The following is a 13,342-nucleotide window of genomic DNA, read 5'->3' on the forward strand; positions in this document are numbered from 1 at the left end:
TTGGTTTAAAAGAAAGTGAATTTGACAAGAGTGTGAATGAGACACCTGACCTGAGCGAATGAGAAGACACTGAGAATGTGGACAAGAAGACAGACAGCGACTGTGCATCTCACAGACACCTGCTTCTGCTCCAAACAGAAACTGAGCATAACAGACAAAAACTGTGGGGCCCGAAGAGTTTTTAAAAGTGAATAAAGGGGCGCGGGTTTTTCTCTCAAACACAGCGAGGACGCTTGTGGATGCAGAGCCCTCTGCTACAGGTGTCGAGGAGGGGTCCCAGCCAGGCCTCTGTGAGGAAGGACACACACTGGCCTTTGTTTGGGATGCCAGCAAACTTCCCCATAGACTCAGAAAGGCCCCCAAAGCAATGAAAGAATCCATCAAAGTGACACTGTTTCTCCAGCCCACTCGCACACGCCCAGACAGCTGAATTTAAAATGCTGATTGGACTGTGAGGATTATGAATGATTCATTTGTCATTGGACCCTTTAAGCTAGGCTGCATGCTTCTGCTGCATCTTGAACTTTCCTTCAGTTAGGTAAAAATGGCATGCTGCTGACAGAGCACTGAACCCTACCCATATGTACATATTTAGGAGTTGCTATTACACCATTAATGCAATAAAGGTAGTCATAGCCAGCATTCCTTACTGCTGGAAGGCTGGCCTACCCACACAATCCTACAACGGGATATGCCCATATTTGGGCCTCAGTCTTAAGAAATCCTGTGCATGTCAGAGGAAATAATTTAAGGAGTGTTTGTGAAGTAAAAAAAAAAAAAGGTATACCTTCCTGTGAGTGGGAGAACTTCAAAGCATTTTATATCCAGTCCAACCAGACAGAAGTTTACATGTTTCTACAGGAAACTCTACATTTTTTATGTACTTGCCAATCACAAGTGGAACAGCCCAAATGGTCATTATGCTCCCTATCACGGTGACATTAATCCATGGTCATGGGGTTGCATATAAGACTATGCATGAAGAAATCACAAGTCAAACATATCTAACTCTGAAATAAGGTATTGCTCCTCTGACCTTTGTTATAAGATTAGAAATCCTTTACTGAGCCATGATCTTAACTGTATTACCAACAAACGGTACATTACAAAGAGACTAAGGCTCGTCTGTCGGCCTTTGCGTTAATGGCGCTCTGCTTGTGTTGGTTACTATAGAGTCCTTCCAGTAAACAGTGCTGATACATAATCACAGTGCACACACGCACGCACCCATGCTATCTGAGCCGTCTAACAAGACAAATAAACGATCCCTGATTCACGTCAGAGGTGCAACATATGCAAAACAGACAATGCATGCTCACCTTGCAGGAAAAATTCCCTTACATACCCTTATGAGGAAAAAAAAGAAAGGAGGAAAGAAATGCAGGCATACACAGTGACATGAGGAGTGTGTGCGAGAAAGCAATCAAGATAAATGGCCTAGTTGTCACACAGAGCTGGACTCATGAAGGTAAAGAGACTAATATAAAAAGCATAGCTGCTGGAAAAATTATGCTTTGAATGAAAACATATTTTGGCAAATACTTGCTTTTGCTGGGGTGGCATCAGCAGTAGGAGCACCAATGAAAATGACGGGCCTCTCAAGGGAGGCAGAAAAGCAGTCAGAGTGCACCACCTTGTGGCAGGAAGAAAGTACTGACAGCTGAACAACAGACCTCTTTAAGATCCAAGAAGTCTGAAGAGTTGTTTCTGGCCTGTTTCCAATGACTGTGACAGCATTTACTTTTGCTTTGGTCTACTTTAAAGTGGTAAAAGCAATCCACAGAAAACCTGTGCTCTCTGTTATTTATCCTCGCCATTACAGAAGGAACTGGCTTCAAATTATGTGAAGTATTCAAAACACACACACTGGGCTCTCAAGCAAAACCCACATAATGCGCTTTAAGGCCAACTCTTCTGTGAGAGAGACACTGTTTATTTGTTCTTAAAGAGGCCTGCTGATTGTTACGATGCTGCCAAACATCATCCGCTCCTGTGACATTACCACTGGGGAGGAAGCAGAGCATCACACAATAAAGCCAGAGAGGAACCCACATGGTGATAGTTTTGTTTTTTAAATACATATATTTTTGTTTATGACACACACAGCCATCCTGGGAATCAAGCCAATAAATACTTCTGTGTCCTCCCTCATTTACACATTGTTCCCCTACCCTTACAAGAATAATCTGTCTTCTCTCCATTCTCTTCTATTCACTGACAATAACATACAGGCATGTTTTTTTAAAGAAGAAAAGAAGAAAAAGCCTGAGGTAAGCGAGGCAAACAAAGTATTTACTTAATTTGTTAAATAAGTATTTATTAAATTAGTATTTGTCAGACAAGTTATTGTGAGAGTAGACCGAGGAGAATCCACCTTTGGTAACAGTATAACACACAGATTAGTTATCTGAAAACATCATTAATAAATGTGGGCAAAACAGAAACTACCTTGTTTTTATAACTATGTTATGAATACTATGTTGTTTACAGTAAGTCGGGGTTTCTAAATTAGCTAAAACTCTCTAATCTATCCTACATTAGTTGACGTTTTAGAGAAAAAATTTAAATAGGAACACACTTTTTAAGACACGGCAGTGACCTTGCATTATCAGAACAGTTTGCACTTTTGCTTGTTAATGTTTGAGGTAAACTGTTTTTAAATCTGCACCACTGAGCTGTGTCTCTTCATCTTCTCAACGTCATGAGCAGCACAAATCTTTTTATCAATTACAAGCCTCGCTGCTGAAGCATCCAGTGCCCATGTGTGTGCACTTTAACATCAGGACATGAAAAACACTGCACATTTACACGTTTTTCCTGGAACCTGTACCGTTTCCAATAGACAGTTTGGCAGAATATAACATTAGAAGATGATGTCAGATTATAGTAAAATATATTACTATTACTAGTATTACTATAGTTGTCTTTTAGGGCTGCTAAGATTACATTTAGGGGTCCTTAAGCATCCATAAAAAGACTCTAAGCTCGACCGTGATGTCTGCAAATCAAGTGAGACCCAAACTGTAAACTTTTTAATAGTAATTTTCATATTGTAAATGAGTTATAGATAGAGTTAAAAACTAATAATTATTGATTGAATAAATCCACTAGAATAATCAATAGATCCATGAACTGTTGCAATTGTTTGACTCACTAATGTCCAAGAACACAACTCGACTGGACTGTCAGGCAGAACACTGACTGTATTATAGATACACTCACTGGACACTTCATTAGGTACAGCTTGCTAAGGGTTAGAAGGGTTGGACTCTAATTGCAGAACTGCCTTAATTCTTTGTGGCACAGATTCAACAAGGTACTGGAAACATTCCTTAGTTTGGTCCATGATAGGTTAGGGTGATGACATAATGATGACCTCACACAGTTGGTGCAGATTTGTCGACTACACATCCATGATGTGAATTACCACCACATCCCAAAGGTGCTCTAATAGATTGAAATCTGGTGAGTGTGGAGGTCATTTGACTACAATGAACTCATTGTCGTGTTCAAGAAACCAGTTTGAGAGAATGTGAACTTTGTGATATGGCACAATGTCTATACTGTGGGCAATACTCAGGTAGGCTGTGGCAGGGGTTAAAGGGTCCAACGTGTGCCAAGAAAATATCCCCAACACCATTAAACCTCCACCAAACCGAACTATTGATACGAGGCAGGATGGACTCATGCTTTCATGTTTCTTACATCTAACTGTGATCCTACTATCTGAATGTTGCAGCAGAAATTAAGTCATCACATATGATAACATGTACAGTTTGGTTAAGCTTGTTTAAATTGTAGTCTTAGTTTCTTAGTTGACAGGAGTGGTAGCTGGTGTGGTGTTCTGCTGTTGTAGCCCATCAGCTTCAAGGTTCCATGTGATTTGTGCTCAGAGTCAGTTGTGCTTTCCTATCAACTCAAAGCAGTCTGCTCATTCTCCTGTGGCATCAACAAGACATTTTCACCCAGGAAACTGCTGCTCACTGGATATTTTAGGACCCTGTAAACCCTAGAGATGGTTATGTGGGAAAATCCCATCAGCTCAGCAGTTTCTGAAATACTCAGGCCAGCCTGTCTGACACCAACAACCATGCTACATTCAAAGTCACTTAAGTCACCTTTTTTCCCCTCATTCTGATGCTCAGTTAAACTTCAGCAGGCCGTGTTTACCGTGTCTACATGCCTAAATGTATTATATTGCTGCCACGTGATTGACTAATAACATATGTGTGTTAACGACTAGTTGCAAAGGTATACCCAGTGAAGTGTCTGGTGAATGTACATATGCGTGCATTTAATCTGCACACAGAATCAAAAAATAGTAAAAACAAAATGTCCACTGCATTTATACAAATTTGAAATAGCAAAAATAAATGAATAAATAAGATTAAAATGCACAAAACATTATTTACAAGGTCACATAGGAAACTGCTCATTAATAATGGCCCAAATGCATTTAATTGCTCCAGTTTCAATGTCTTGGTTTTAGTATTGAGACACTGTAGCAGTGTAGTACAAAGCCACCATTAATGCCGTCACCTGTGCTTTTCCCACTGTATGAAAAAGGCCTACTGAGAAAGCAATCCTCAAATCTAGGAAGCTAGAAGCATTTAACCCTTATAATTATGCAATTATTGGTTATAAGAAGTTTTGGCAATTCTCTTTTGTAGAGAGCAGAGCATTGAGCTCCCTAGCCCATCGACTAACCTTTACACTTTGTGGAACAGCTACAAATCTAACCTCACATTAAAGTGAGGTTACAAGGAACTTCAACCTTGGACATAGTTTACACTCCAAACACGCCTATCTTATCTGCTTTCCCTCTCCTGTCCAACCAGAGATCGGGATGAACAGCTATGTACTGGCAACAAACTGAGGCCTGCTCACCAACCTCAACACAAAAAGGGCTCATATGTCAATGTGTGCCCTTACAGCATCAGTTTTAAGGTATTGCTCAACAGTTAAAGAAAACAAAACTTTAACCTGAAGCTATAAGGAAAAGAAACAGACTCAAGATGGCATTGTTGAGTTGACTTGTTAAATCACTCTCACTATAGGCTGGTTTTGTGCAGACTTTCATACACCAACAAAAATATTCGTTCAAAATCTAGTTTTGGCTTACAGAGGCATGTTATTACAAGCCCGAAGCGCTTTGCAGGTACCATCAGTCACGGCATACCAAGGACTCTCATAAGTCACTGCCTAAAATCTCCTTTTTTAGAACAAAAGTCAGTAAAAAACAACCTAAAGTGGTTTTCACTGTTTTTACCGGAACAAATTGAACAAAACAAAACAAAAAATTGAGTCAAGCAAAATCTAAATTGTGCAACTCATTATGCATTTAAATGATAAAGTAAGCTGGTGATTTCAGTCTCTGAGGATGGAACTGTTAGGCAATTAATCAAAGAGTCCGAAGCCAGAGGCATAAATCAATAATAACCATTTAGGCAATTTATCAAAAAAACAAAAAACAAAACACAAAACACATGCTAATTCAAGTTTCTTGTTTTAATCTAGATGAGTTTTTTATTTTTTAAGTCTATTTCGAAGAGTTTTCATCTTTATTTTGGACAGGGCAGTACATCCAGCAAATGGCCCAGGACAGACTTGAACCTGAGGATCTGCAGAAGTGTGAGTTATATCATTGCTTCTTCTACAATTTTATATGACTGCCGACTCAATGTTTTGCTGCTGAGCTTCTGTGTATTTCTTACACTTGAAAAAAAAAATACCAAGAAAACCTAAAAGATATTTAAAACAACTTCTGTATATAAAACATTGGCAATAAGTCTGGGCAAGGGATGTCAATCATTATCCTTCCTCAGGCTTTAAACATTAGATCCATGAACAGTTGAAAATCTACATAAATTCTGATACTTCTATTCACTGGAACAGAGAAATATTTAAATATGTCGCTGAATAGAAACAGATAGACTTCATTCAGTATTATTGATCTCGAAGTAAGCATTTCTGCTTCATGTCTGATTGCACACCCTGTTTTTTGTTTGAGTCAATATTGTCTACACTGCTAAATAAGGCTTATTTTAAAGAAAATATGAGCTGTGTTACTGAGCATAAAGCTGCAGAGGTAAAGAAATCCGTGGCTTTTCCTCTCACATGGATGTTAGATGCTCCGTGTTTGGCACTAGTTTTACCTTTGTGTCTGTCACCTGTGTCCTCCACTCAGACTGACAAACACAATAATAGGATCTCTACAGCTTGAACCCAGCTTCAGGGACCAGTGTATCCTTGAAACAACAAGCAGACAGAGTCAGCAAAAGGCTGAGACACGGCGGTGAATCAGAATCAGAAAGCCTTGACACATTTACTGAAACGGGGGGAAATTAGGTCTGCGCGCTACCTTTCTTACCTATCTGAGATGGTTGCTATGACAACACTTCCTGCTTAGCAAATGTGTACATGTCAGGCTGATGTCAACCTGATTAGTACATGAGCACACAGAGCGCCTCACTTCCTGAAGGCAGCAGTGAATAAACCACTTTCATCTAAAATCACCTTTGAAACACACGAAATAAAAAAATGATTAATTAATAAAACAGCATCTTGGAAAACGCTTCGGCTATAAAGCACGTGTTTCACCAAGTTGGCCCCTTTTAGCCAATAAGAAAGGACTGAGTTATGCCTGGGATTTCATAAAAGCAAGTGACTGTGCTGCCAAACCAACACATGGGTGTGACTGTATATCCGCAGTGTCACCACCACTGAGTACATCTGCTGCTGGGTAGGGTGAATTTCAAGCAAACCAGACTCTGTAGGCTCAGCCTTGTGACTACCAACTTACACAATGCAGTGCATACACAGACACACACCGCAAACATCAAGCTGGAGCAGCTTTTGAGGCCCAGAGTGTATCTTTGCATACTGTATAGCTGAAGTGGAAGAAAATCATCACTGAAAAGACAACGTTGTGGAGTTCTTAGTGAAACAAAAGAGAGGAAAAACTGCATAAAACCCTAACATGAGTGACATTTTTCAGTCTTGTAAAAATAGAATAAATATATTTCTTCACATACAACCCAGAAAACTGTTTTACTTTTTTTAATATATATAAACATATATATACACTATATTAACCTTTGTCATCCTCATAACAAATCTTGGCAGCCATCAAAGATCTTGGCCTTTTACCAAAGGAAAATCCCTTGGACTGTGATAAAAACCATCAACCATTGTGTTTTTAAGTACAGCTTAAGTTACTTAAACAAAGGCTCTTTGTCTTCACTATATGCTGGCCAGTCATGCTTACACGTACATGTATAGGGACCCCGTAAATAGATATGACACCAGGCTCATAAAAAAAACAAAATAACAATAAAGAATAGTCTTCATGTACACAAAAAAGGAAGAGAGAGAAGTTTCATGTCCAGGAATGTGAATCAAAAGAGTTGTATAGACTCCTGTGAGACTGTTTAGACTTTTTTTTTTTTTAAGTCCTGGATTTTGACCTTCAGCGTAAGAGCAGAGATAACAGACTGCCAAATAAGAGTGGACAACACACATAAAACTATCTGTACATTTTATAGAAGATCCATCACGAATGTATTAATGAAATCTGCCATTTCACAATATTGAGCCTTTCTGTTTAAGCTGATATCAAACACCTCATCGCCTTGTTTATTTGATTTCTTCAGTATAAATGTTGCCAGTTTTACACCATTTTACCAAGACATTTAATAAAGTTTTCCTTTAATCTAAGGACTGTTTTGAGTTATTTATTAATAAAATGCTGCGGCTTTGCAGAGTAAACTATGCAACATTTTCGGTGTCTGACGATAATCTCAGGACCAGCTAATGTTTGTTTTTTTTCAACACTCAACAATGATTACTTCCGTGAAGACACAAAAGCAACTATCTGGCAATTACTGACTAATGATTTCAAAGTTTGTTATAGATTTGTGAATAATCAGTAATCAGATGATGATTACTAATTGTCAGTGATCAGAGAAAGAAAATAAGGACTTAAGTAGGAGTGAATTACTCATTTATACCACTGATGAAGGTTGCTTACTTCTTTAAAATGTCACATGGCGAGAAATGCATTTTTACTTCTCAGAAATGATGGTTTGAATAACTCTTAATATTCATTTTAGCCAACAAAAAAAAGCCTTTAAAAAAAGTGTGAAGAATCAGAAACAGCAAATTCCTCATACAGTACTGATCCAAAGTCTTTATCCACCCCTCATTTCTTTACATTTTGGTAGGAAAATTAGAAATAATTGTGTGATGTTTTTGAAGCAGCTGCAAACATCTATAAAAACACAGTATACAAGGCAAAAACAGAGTTTCTACAACTCTAACAAGCTTGAGAGTCAGTATTTGGTATGGCCACCTATATTCTCTAACACAGGCTAAACTCTCTGATGCAGCTTTCCTTTCATTTTAATTCAAATCAATTTTATTTATATAGTGACAAATCATAACAGCTGTTTCCTCAAGCTCCTTTATACTGTAACCAAAAGACCGTACAAAACACCAACAATCAGACGACCCCCTACGAGCAAGCACTTGGCAACAGGGTGAAGGAAAACCTCCTTTTTAACAGGAAGAAACCTCTGGCAAAACCAGGCACAGTGCCACCAGCCATCTGCAGCGACCAGTTGGTGTTGAGAGGAATAGTTTTCCAGGCTTCTTCAGGGACATCCTCGTCTTCAATTTAAACACTTTACAGCTGGTATGGCATGGTTGATCAAAAATCTGACCGGCTACTTTCAGTACTGGCTGAAATGCAGCCCTAAATGATGACAATCCTGCCCCCCAGCTATAGATACTCTCCTGACCTCCTCTGTACTCACTGAAAATTATTTGAACCAAATATTTAAAATTTAGATTTATCAATCCATAAGACCTGTTGCCAACGATTTTCAGTCCATTTCTTGTGTAATTTTGCACATGTTTGCATAAACATCTGTTTACCTTCATTAAGAATAGCCTCTTAGCAGCTACCCTTCCAATGAAACCATTTCTGGTGAGGCTTCAGGGAACAGTAGATAGATCAGCTGAATGACCACATGTATATCTCAGGCCCTGTATCAGGTCTTTCCTGAATTTTTCCCCCTATTCCTAAGGACATGACTTTCAGATAATGTTTATCTGCTAAAGATAGGTTTTTTTCTTTATTTTCAGATTTGCCACTTCTTTTTTGTCTCCGACTTGTCCAGATTCCTCACATTTTTAAGGGACATGCTGCACAATATGTTGATAAATCCCATGTTTTTGAATAATATTTCTTTGGGAATTATTATATTGGTGGAAATAATATTTTATACCTGTCAAACTGTGTTATCCATGGCATTTTTCGAGGATTCAACTAAAGTCAGAGAAGAAGAAATGGAAGCATGTGTTTTTGTCACAGGCTGCTAGTAACAAAGTACTTAGAAATACTTTTTAAAATTGGTTCTTTGCTATCACCGGTTTATCTCTTGAGTTAGATACATTTTTTATTGACCCATAGGTCTGTGTTAAGTGAATCATTCAAAGATCACTTTGTGTTGACTGTACTATCAAACAAATAAGATTCCTCTGAAAATGGTCATATACGGGGACTGGACTGGAAATGAGTGCAATAGCAGTTAATGACCAAAGAACAACTTTGAATGGCTTTCACAGAGCCTGGAGAAATATTGCTCAAGTCCATTTTAAAATTTTACGAGAATGTCTGGCTCCCAGGAAGCAAAGTATAAAGAAATGAGGGGTGACTCAAGACTTTTTCTGAGCATTGAATCTGTGCCTGCTAAAGTGATTAACTTTCTCTGACTAATTATTCCAGCGCTGAAAGAAATATCAGTGTTTCCGTGAGGTTGTTGTCACGTTACTTAAAGGACTCAGGAATTGAGAGGAGAAAGGGTGTGAATGTAATAACATGTACTTTAGCACAAATACTTTTAGAAACATATAATTTACTCAGTAGCCTGTAAGTTATGTCGATTTCTGCGTGTGAGTAACATGTTGAGAAAAATATGTGAATCTCAGCCCACTAAGGAAGTAGTGAGATCACTGAAAAGACACGAAAGCAGGCACACACAGGCACGTACACACATACCGCCTCCTACTTCAACAAAACTCTCCACTGCGGGGAATCACAGAGAGCTCTATGAGGAAACAGATCCTGGTCTTAGACGGTGGTCACCGCTGCATTTTCCTCCTGCTTGTCAAAAACTCGCTGCCAATCGAGTCGAGCAGCATTCTGTGTCAGAGGAGGAGATGCACGCCATTCACAGATAAAGGATTACAGCATTGGTGACAGCTGCATGTGCGGCCACATCCCACAACTTGGCTCAGATGGGGAAGGAGGAAGGAAACAAAACAAAAGTGATCCTCCATTCAGTCTTGCAGCTTACAAGGAGTTCCCCTCCCTGTTCCTCTCTCATCCAACCGCTGCGTTAAGCAGGACATGGTTCCCATCTCGATCACATAGCCCCCTTCCTCTGTTACTAATCAATTTACATGCATCACACGTCATACTAAATCCTGCCAGCTATCCAGCTAACCTACTCACACAACTACAAATGCAGCGGGTGCCGCTAAAAAGAAGCAATGGGGGTTTTTTTTTAGGTGATAACACATTGAAAACATCCCAAATCTCATCTGAGGAGCTGTTCTGTCTTTTTTTTTTTTAAAAAGAGCTGAAAATAAGTTTTTAAAAAAGGAGTCTGTTCCATGTAATAGCATAATAGCAGCCTTATGACTGGACCCAGCACTGTAGGGCTGTCAATCCCTTCATTAATGAAACAGTAAGTTTAAAAGCTTCTATAATGGGAATAAAGCAGTGGCACAGATTCGGTCACTTCATCTCTTCTGACTTCTGAGGCAGTTCACTCCTTCAAAATAAAACTTCATGGCATGTCAGGAACGTGAAGACAGGAAATGTATGCTCCTGGGCTTCCACTGTGTGCGGTGTGATCCACTCATGTCGAGAGGAAGCTTTGATGGCAGTGAATGGGGTACTAATGAGTTGGGCTTATCAATGGCTGGTCTGTATTCTGTCCTCCTAATGGCCTGAACTGTTGATGTCCCATGTAAACATCTCAGCCACTTCCCAGGCTCAGAACTGGTTCATGGTGGGCTTACACTAGTAATGTCCCTACCCATTATACATCTGATTTGCCATGAAGGAAGTGGCTTGGTTTTATTTTCTCTTCTGGAATAATCTATCTGCTTTTCAAAATAAGTCACTATGTGGCAAACACAGTAGGTGGGGCCTTTGGGGAATAATCAGGGCAGCAGGCAGCAGTGTGTTGAACAAACCTTCAGTTAAAAGCTTTTCACCTGTTGAATACCAAACGAATCGCACATTTCTTTGTAGACACACAACTGCAGAAATAACATTTGTGTGTCTAAACTGTCTGTGGTGCCACCTAAGTGTTGCACAGGCGGAGGGAGACTGTGAAAGCTGGCAGCTGACAGTAAATATGTCTCATAGTAGAACAGATTGAGACCAACTGTTGCTTCAGCGTAAAGCTCGTTATATTGGCTACTAATGTGACATTTTATCAACATGTTTGCAGTCTTACCTGGCCGGTGTACTGTGCAGTCAGGTATAGCCGTGTCTCCTTCCACTGAAGCCAAACTGTCTCCGTCAACAGACTGGGAGGAGACCTTTCCCTCAGCTCTGTCTCTCACGGCGCAATGTCAGAACTACACTAACGTGTTTACACCACAGACTGTGGAAAACAAGCTCAGCCGAGACCTCGCCGTCGACTTCCAAGCTCAGCTTTCACTTTCTGCGGACGTTTAGAGCTAATTTCTTTTAATTGTGGTTTACTTTTTTTTTTTTCTTCGCCAGCTTCCCCCTTTTCTTTCCTTTTCCTCCACTTGGACGCTTTGCGTCGAGAACAGCCGAATTTTGTCGGGAGAGAGGCGGACCAACCGAAACGCAGGGCGACCGCCAGCTTCAAGCCACCCACCGCTCAGACGCGACTTCCGTAAAATTTCACAATAAAATTAAAGTCGAGCAGTCTAAAGCTACTGCATTATTACATAGAATTTAATCTAAAAAGCTAAAGTTGCCCTTTTAAATGTAAATTTGCTGTTATTTCTGCATCAGCTGCCACGGATAACGAGAAATGCATTTCTAATAAACACTCTTAATTAGAAAAAATAAATTAAATTAAAGCACACAGGAAATGGTTTTTATTTTAGTCAGTGAGGTCCTGGTGTAAATATTCATTGAGAATTGGAAGTCTAAAGTCACGGGCCACTTTATTAGGTACATGCTAGTGCTTTGGTGGATTCCCTTTTCCTGTGTGAATTGCAGCCTTCGTTTTCTGTTTTTAGCTGACAAGAATGATATCTGGTGGTCGTCTACTGCTGTCTTTAAAATTCAGTGCGCGGTGCCTTTAGAGATACTCTTCTAGTATGAGCCTGAAGCAGTCTAGCCATTGTCATCTGACATTAACCAGACAATTTTAATCCAGATTTCTGGATATTTTCAAACCTTTCTCTGTAAACCCCCAGACATGGTTGTGTGGAAAAAATCCTAGTAGATCGGCAGTTTCCAAACTACTTAGAGCAGCTTGACACCCAACAACCACAAAGTCACTTAAATCTTTTTTCTTCCCTATTCTGTTGTCCGGTTTGTATTTCAGAAGGTTGCCTTGACTATGTTTACCTGCCTAATGCATTCGGTGTGATGACATGGGAATGGCTGGTTAGATATAGGCAGCTTTTCCACAATAACGCAGCTGGTGAGTATATATGAGAGAATCAACTCAAAAGTTCTGTCTGTATTGTATTACTTACTCTGAACGTGTTTAATCATGCTACCAAAGAAAAGAAAGAAAAAAAGAAACAAAACGACCAAAAAATACTCAGCACATTATTTAAAACACTAAATTAAACATCAACAGTAACAAAGACTAATGTAAAAAATAAGGATTAAAAAGGAAAACAAAACAAAGCATTGGTAACAAACTACACAGAAAAAACCAAAACCACTGAAAAACACTATTCACTGCATTTTGAGCAGTTTTTTTTATTTTTTTTATTAAATATTCTGTTGCCCCTTAAACAGTTATACTTGGTTTTACATCAACTATAATCCAGAAAGCAAATTTCTAATCAAGATATACTCAGTAGTAGCAACACAGAAAGCTGCATTCAGAGTACCAACGTCCCCTCTGGGACCAACATGCAGATATGCAAGAAAATTCTCAATGAAACACAGTAAAGATTTTCCCTTATTCTTAATGTTTAGAATAAACACTGAATCTGTTTCCTGTTACACCAAAAGTCTCCAGCTAACTTGACAAAAGTGAAAGCAGCACTGTCATTCTGCTGTTAGCCTTGCTGAGGCGCACTCTTTCCTTTCTGTGTGCAGCAGAGG

General features: G+C 39.3%; 1 protein-coding gene across 1 annotated transcript in view; it reads right to left on the reverse strand.

The window, feature by feature from the left end:
* gng12a (guanine nucleotide binding protein (G protein), gamma 12a) overlaps nt 1-11,917 on the reverse strand; it is a 32,439-nt gene extending 20,522 nt beyond the window's left edge. Inside the window, exon 1 of the mRNA XM_085139868.1 lies at nt 11,532-11,917. The gene's annotated coding sequence lies outside the window, so the exon portion shown is untranslated. The remainder of the gene's footprint in view (nt 1-11,531) is intronic.
* Nucleotides 11,918-13,342: the final 1,425 nt, after the last annotated feature.

Source organism: Neolamprologus multifasciatus, chromosome 18 (genome assembly GCF_963576455.1).
Source record: "Neolamprologus multifasciatus chromosome 18, fNeoMul1.2, whole genome shotgun sequence".
NCBI lineage: Eukaryota > Metazoa > Chordata > Actinopteri > Cichliformes > Cichlidae > Neolamprologus > Neolamprologus multifasciatus.